The sequence below is a fragment of the Gekko japonicus genome, unplaced genomic scaffold (genome assembly GCF_001447785.1).
Source record: "Gekko japonicus isolate JY-2015 unplaced genomic scaffold, Gekko_japonicus_V1.1 scaffold193, whole genome shotgun sequence".
In the NCBI taxonomy this organism is placed as follows: domain Eukaryota; kingdom Metazoa; phylum Chordata; class Lepidosauria; order Squamata; family Gekkonidae; genus Gekko; species Gekko japonicus.
Window position 1 is genome coordinate 923,363 of NW_015161952.1, and position 6,463 is coordinate 929,825.

Sequence of the window (6,463 nt, forward strand, 5' to 3'; positions counted from 1 at the left end):
CGGATTTGAAACTATGACTTAGGTCCAGCACAAAATTTCTGCTTGAGCTAGAGCTCTCATGCGAGTGGAAAGGCAAAGGGAAAGACCGTGGTAGCCATATGCACCGGATGAGACTGCTTGTTCCCTTTTCGCTTCCACAAGATCTTGTGCAGCCAGTTTCTGGGCAGTGTAACATGTAAGGAGGAAAGTGCTAGGTGTCGCACAAGATCTTGCACAACCGGTACTGTGCTAAGTCTGTTTACGGTTCCACTCGTGCATCACTGGATTCAAGCCACTGGTTTGAGGTTGATTAGTTTATTAGCCACAATTAGTTTTCATTGTGATTTTGCATGGACGTGGACAGCCTGGCTTGTTCCCTATTGCGGGGTGACGGGGAAAAGAGCAAAGCCAATGGCCTTTGATCACCAGGAAGATGGGACGTATCAATGTTTTAAATAAAATCTGAAACCTGAAGTTGTCAAGACAAAGCAGGATTTGCTACCCTTAACCACAACACCACACTGGCTCTCTAACAGGTGCAGATGGATTTACTCAAAAGATCCTGGTTTGCCCTACATGCCTTGAGCAACCTGTTAAGTTCATTTTGTTAGGGCTTATGTTGTTTTCCGTTGTTTGCTTTTGCTAATCAGTAACTCGAGAATATTGACTCTACATGAGTGTCTAACCATCAAGGACAAAACCAAGGTTTCAGTGCAGTGGTAATCCTGTGTCTCAGACTGTTCATGAGAAGTCACATACAGAAAACTTGATGTCAAAAAGAAGAATTATAGCTTAGCCCTTTTGTTAAAGGATATTTTTTGTAGTAAACAGCTCAGATTGAGATTTTAGTCTTTCACTAAGAACTTGTTAAAAGTGTTTGCCAAAAATGTTCTGTCTTTCCTTGTGTGTGTGTGTGTGTGTGTGTGTATCATGGTAAAATTGATGCTAATTTTCAATACACATCCATGGATCTTCTAGGTACTTCTTTGCTATCAAATGTCATTTGAAGCTGAAGGAAAAACAGAAAGGAAACATATTCTTAGTTCCTCAGTCTGATCCTAATGCCTGTTCTGAGATTGCACACACAGACACAAAGACATGTTCTCTACTCAAGCAGAATGGGAAATCTCAAGTTTCATTCATTTCAGTGGGAGAGATTTTAGCACGCTCTTATTCATGTCAATAAGTTTAACTTTGGGACTTCCGGTTTATGGCAACATGCAGGCAGACACATCCCCCGGATGTCCCGGGGATGTAATCTGCACACCAGCATGTAGGAGGGGGTGCAACGGGTCGTGACCCCCCCGGAGCCTTGCCAGAAGGCTCCTAGCCATGGGGCTTTTGAGGGGCGACCTCTTTGCAGGTGCGATGCTGGAGAACTGAGGCACTCCTCCGCCCCGAAGGTCCTGCCGCTGAGTGTCCGCATGGACTCAGAGCCGCTGACCGGGACAAGCGTCAGAGATCGGGCGAGATAAATGGATGCCGAGTGTGGCTGGATGGCTGGCAACGAACTGAGAGTTGGGTTGAAGCGAGCATGAGGTTTTAAAAAGAAAGCTGCCCCCCTTAAGGAGCAATGAAAAGCACAAATGAAGGCACGAAAATAAAGAGGGGGAAGTGGAAGAATAAGTGTCCAAATCTGTTTTAAGAGACTTACCAGAGTGCAGATAAGCGCAAGGGCGAATTTCAGAGACTTTAGCAACTTTCAGAAAAGTAAATAATCCAAAAAGATGGTGGGGAAGAAACCAGATAAAGACAAACTGTTGAAAACTCCTAAGTAAGCTCAAAAATCATGGGATAAAAGGATAAGTCCTTTTATGGATCAAAAACTGGCTAATTAATAGAAAACAGAGAGTGAGTATAAATGGGCAGTTCTCTCAGTGGAGGGGGCATGGCAAATGGGGTTCAATGTGGCCAAGTGCAAGGTGATGCACATTGGAGCCAAAAATCCTAACTATAAATACACGTTGATGGGGTCTGAACTGGCAGAGACTGATCAAGAGAGAGATCTTGGAGTTGTAGTGGATAACTCACTGAAAATGTCGAGACAGTGTGTGACTGCAATAAAGAAGGCCAATGCTATGCTGGGGATTATTAGGAAGGGTATTGAAAACAGATCAGCCAATATAATAATGCCCCTATATAAATCAATGGTGAGACCTCATTTGGAATACTGTGTGCAGTTCTGGTCACCACACCTTAAAAAGGATATTATAGCTTTGGAAAAAGTGCAGAAAAGGGCAACTCGAATGATAAAAGGGTTGGAACACTTTCCCTATGAGGAACGGTTAAGGCGCTTAGGGCTCTTTAGCTTGGAGAAACGATGACTGAGGGGTGACATGATTGAGGTTTATAAGATTATGCATGGGAAAGAGCAGGTAGAGAAAGAGGTACTTTTCTCCCTTTCTCACAATACAAGAACTCGTGGGCACTCCATGAAATTGCTGAGCGGTCGGGTTAGAACGGATAAAAGGAAGTACTTCTTCACCCAAAGAGTGATTAACACTTGGAATTCACTGCCACAGGAAGTGGTGGTGGCTACAAGCATGGACGGCTTCAAAAGGGAATTAGATAAGCATATGGAGCAGAGGTCCATCAGTGGCTATTAGCCACAAGGTATAGATAGGGACTCTGGGGCAAGTGATGCTCCTTCATCTTGGTGCTTGGGGGGGGGGTCAACAGTGGGATGGCTTCTAATGTCCTGGCCCCACTGGTGGACCTCCTGATGGCACTGGTATATTCTGGCCACTGTGTGATACAGAGTGTTGGACTGGATGGGCCTTTGGCCTGATCCAACATTGGCATCTCTTATGTTCTTATGTTCTTAAAGCTAAACTAGTGGGCAGTCCTCGAACAGAAGAGACCACTGAGCTTTCCAAAATGCTGGTAGATTCTTTGCGCCCTCTGCTGGATGAGATGACTAACATCAAGCAACAATTGTCAACAATAGGTCAGAGCTTGGCTTCACAGCAGCTACAACTGACTAAAACTTTAAAAGCAATGGAGCAAATGCCCAAGAAGGTGAAGGAAATGGACACCAATACTAATAAAGTTAAGAAAAAGGTGCAAAAGCTGGAAATGGAACAAGCTACGGAAGAGTCACAACTTTTACAGCTGCAAATGGAGAAAGCAGATTTGGTCCTACAGTTCCAAGGGGTCCCAGAAGCCAAAGGAGAGCATCTGAAGCAACTGTTGAGTGAAGCAGTAGCCCCAATGACAGATTTGAAAGTGGAATATCTTTACACCGAGATGGATGTGGTCTACAGGTCCTATTCCTCATACACCAAAAAGAAGAATCTGCCTGGGGAAATAGTAGTCAGATTCTCGAAGAGACATGTGAGAGATTCTATTTTGAAAGCAACTATGGGAACACCCTTGAAAATTGGGGACAACAATATAAGGATTTTAAAAGACATCCCATTTGAAATAAGACAGAAGAGAAAGAAATATAAAGACTTAATCCTTTTTCTACAAACAAAGGACATCAGTTACAGATGGTTAATTCCAGAAGACATCATTTTCAAACTCCACGATAAAAAAGAAAAGATTGACTCTGTTCCTAAAGCACATGCGTTTCTTAGAATACAGCTGGGGGAACCAGCTGAGGGCAAGGAGGAAGAAGAAGAAAGCAAATCTGATGGCGAGTTAGGCTCGGTGTCTTCTGACGAGGACTCACCCTCTAAAAAGGGGGCAGCTGCCCCCAAAAGTCCATACAAATTGAGGATAAGAAAAGATAAGGTAAAATAAGGCTGAAGAACTCTGAATTGTGCCTGAAAACTCTGTAATAACTTTGGGATGCTTTGAGAGTTTCATTAAACAGATAAATGGATGGTTAAAAGATAAATAACCTAGCATAACCGACTATGTTCAATGTGTTACCAGCATTTTAGATTAACATTGAGACAAGTTGAAGTATTGATCTCCCATTCTTAGGGTTTTAGTTATTAGTGGGTATCTTTTCTTTCTCCTTAGATGGAGTTTCCCTTCCCTTATTTTCAGTTATAGTGTGTAGTCTTGTGAAAAAAAACAATAAAGAAATGCCCCTTAGGTGGATTTAAAAAAGAAAAGTTTAACTTTGTTTGGATCACACGCTCCAAATGGTCTGGGACCAATGTATCTACAGGACCACATCTCCTGAGTCCTGGTATATCCCCCAAAGAGCATTATGCTAAGGGGAGAAGGACTTACTGGTGATCCCTGGCCAGAAAAGTATCCAGCTATCCTCAACCAGAGCCAGGGTCTTGGCCCTGGAGCTGGCCTGGTGAAAACTCTCTGCTGAATGACATCTGTGCCTTGCAGGACAATGCAGTTCTGCAGGGCTTGCAAGACAGAGATGTTCCACCAAGCATATGGTTGAGAACTGCAACGGTTTTCCATCTAGCCTGATTCCTTCCTTCCTTCTCCCCCCACGGGGAAAGGGACACTAGTCTGTGTGCCTCGTGCTCATCTGTAAACTGTTAAACTGTTAAGCTTATTTTAATTCTTTAAATTTAATCCGTGAATGTTGCTACTGGAAATATTGTTCCTGCCCTGAGCCCTGTATATGGCAGATAATAAATAACTAAATAAATCTTCAATTAAGCGTAGTGCCTTCAGATTTTTTTTAGGCAGGCAGGTTCAGCAAACCTAACTGTTGAGGCTTGGGGAAGGCACACTTTCACAGGAATGATGAATGAGAAACCACCTTGTTTGTTTGCTTATTCTATTTAATTCCTTTCTATCCCACCTTTCTACCCAGGGGAGGACTCAAAGCCATCTACATCATTCTCTCCTTTTAACCTTCACAATAACCCTGTAAGGGAGGCTAGGATGAGAGCCAGTGACAGGCCCAAAGTCACCCAGCAAGCTTCCACAGCAGAGTAGGGATCTGAAGCTGGATCTCCCGGGTTTAAGTCCAACACCCGAACTACTGGCTCTGTATGAACATGATTATATGAAGCAATCCTGAGTAATACAGGTAAAGTATCATACTGGTTAAGCGAATTACGATTTGCCAAAGGTCCAGGGCATGAATTATTTGAGCAAGGGAGCTGCTTCAACAGCTCAGTTGTCTGTTACAAAATATTTGGATATCTGCAAAATGAGCATAATATTAATGATTTACTGTTGAAGGGTTGTTGTAAAAGGTCATTTGGGTTGTAGATGTCAAAAGCTGTATACATACTGAGTATTATTATTCTCTCAGATTGCTAGGGTGTAGTAGTACTATGCTGGACTATGACAGGGAAGACAAGGGTTCAAATCCTCACTCAGCTGCAAAGCTCTCCAAGTGATTTTGGGTGAATCTCTACTTGCCCTGAGTTTCTTGGAGCAAATCTCTCCCTTATTATAAAAGAGTTTTGGGTGCCAGAATTCTAAAATTGGCCCCTTTAGTGTTAGGCCGAAAAAACTGCCACTCGGAAGACACTGGCTGGGTTCATTGGCTGCTTTGTGCAGTCCCGGCCAGCGTTCCAAGGTCATTTACATACGGAAGCTGATTGGACTACACTCCATTCCACACCTCAAACTCACCCCCCCCCCGCAAGGCAGTTGGAATTTTCAGTTGGGAGAGGAGAATGATGTCAGCTGCTCCCTAGGCAGAGGCTGTGTGTGTGTGTGTGGGGGGGGGTTTGTAAAGACAGACAGGCAGATAAACGTTGGCTGATGGTTGCCAACTCCAGGTTCGACCTCCAGGACATAGGGTTGCCAACTCCAGGTTGGAAACTTCCAGGATATTTTAGGGATGAAGCCTGCTGAGGGTGGGATCTGAGGAGGAGGAGGAAGAGGGGGACCTCAGACAGATACAATGCCATGCTGCCCACACTCCAGACAAGCTGTTGCCAGTCTCCAGGGGACAGCTGGAGAGATCTTAAAGCTTTGGTGCTAATTCAAAGTTCCCCAGGAGCCCAAAACAGAGTAGTGTTTTGGAAAATCTTGAGGAATTGTTTGGTGCATTTACGATGGGGCTCCTGGGGAACTATTGTTGCCAATCTTGGCCCAGCAGCCATCAAACCATTCTCTTCAACCCCCTGCTGTGCAGCTGACTTTCCCCTAGGGTTGCCAATCTCCAGGTGGGACCTGGAGATCTCCCACTGCTACAATTGATCTCCAGATGACAGAGATCAGTTCCCCTAGAGAAAATGACTGCTTTAGGAGGGTAGACCCTATGACATTATACCTGCTGAGTCCTTCCGCCCCCCCCCCGCCCAATGCTGCCCTCTACAGAATCCACCCCCCAAACCTCCAGGTATTTCCCTCCTTAGAGCTGGCAACCCTACATTCCCCTCAGTGCCTGTTGGGAGTGGGTGGTGGGGGAGGGGAAGGGAGTGGGCGACCGGAGACTTCTGCCTCCTGTCTCCGGTCCTGGAGTGGGGGGGGTGGAAACGGACCCGGCAGCCGGAGGCTTGCACCTCCAGTCGCCGGCCCTGGAGTGAGTGGGGTTGAGTGGGGGGAAACGGACCCTGCGGCCGGATGTCGGCCCTGGAGTGGGTGGGGGTGGGAGGGAAAA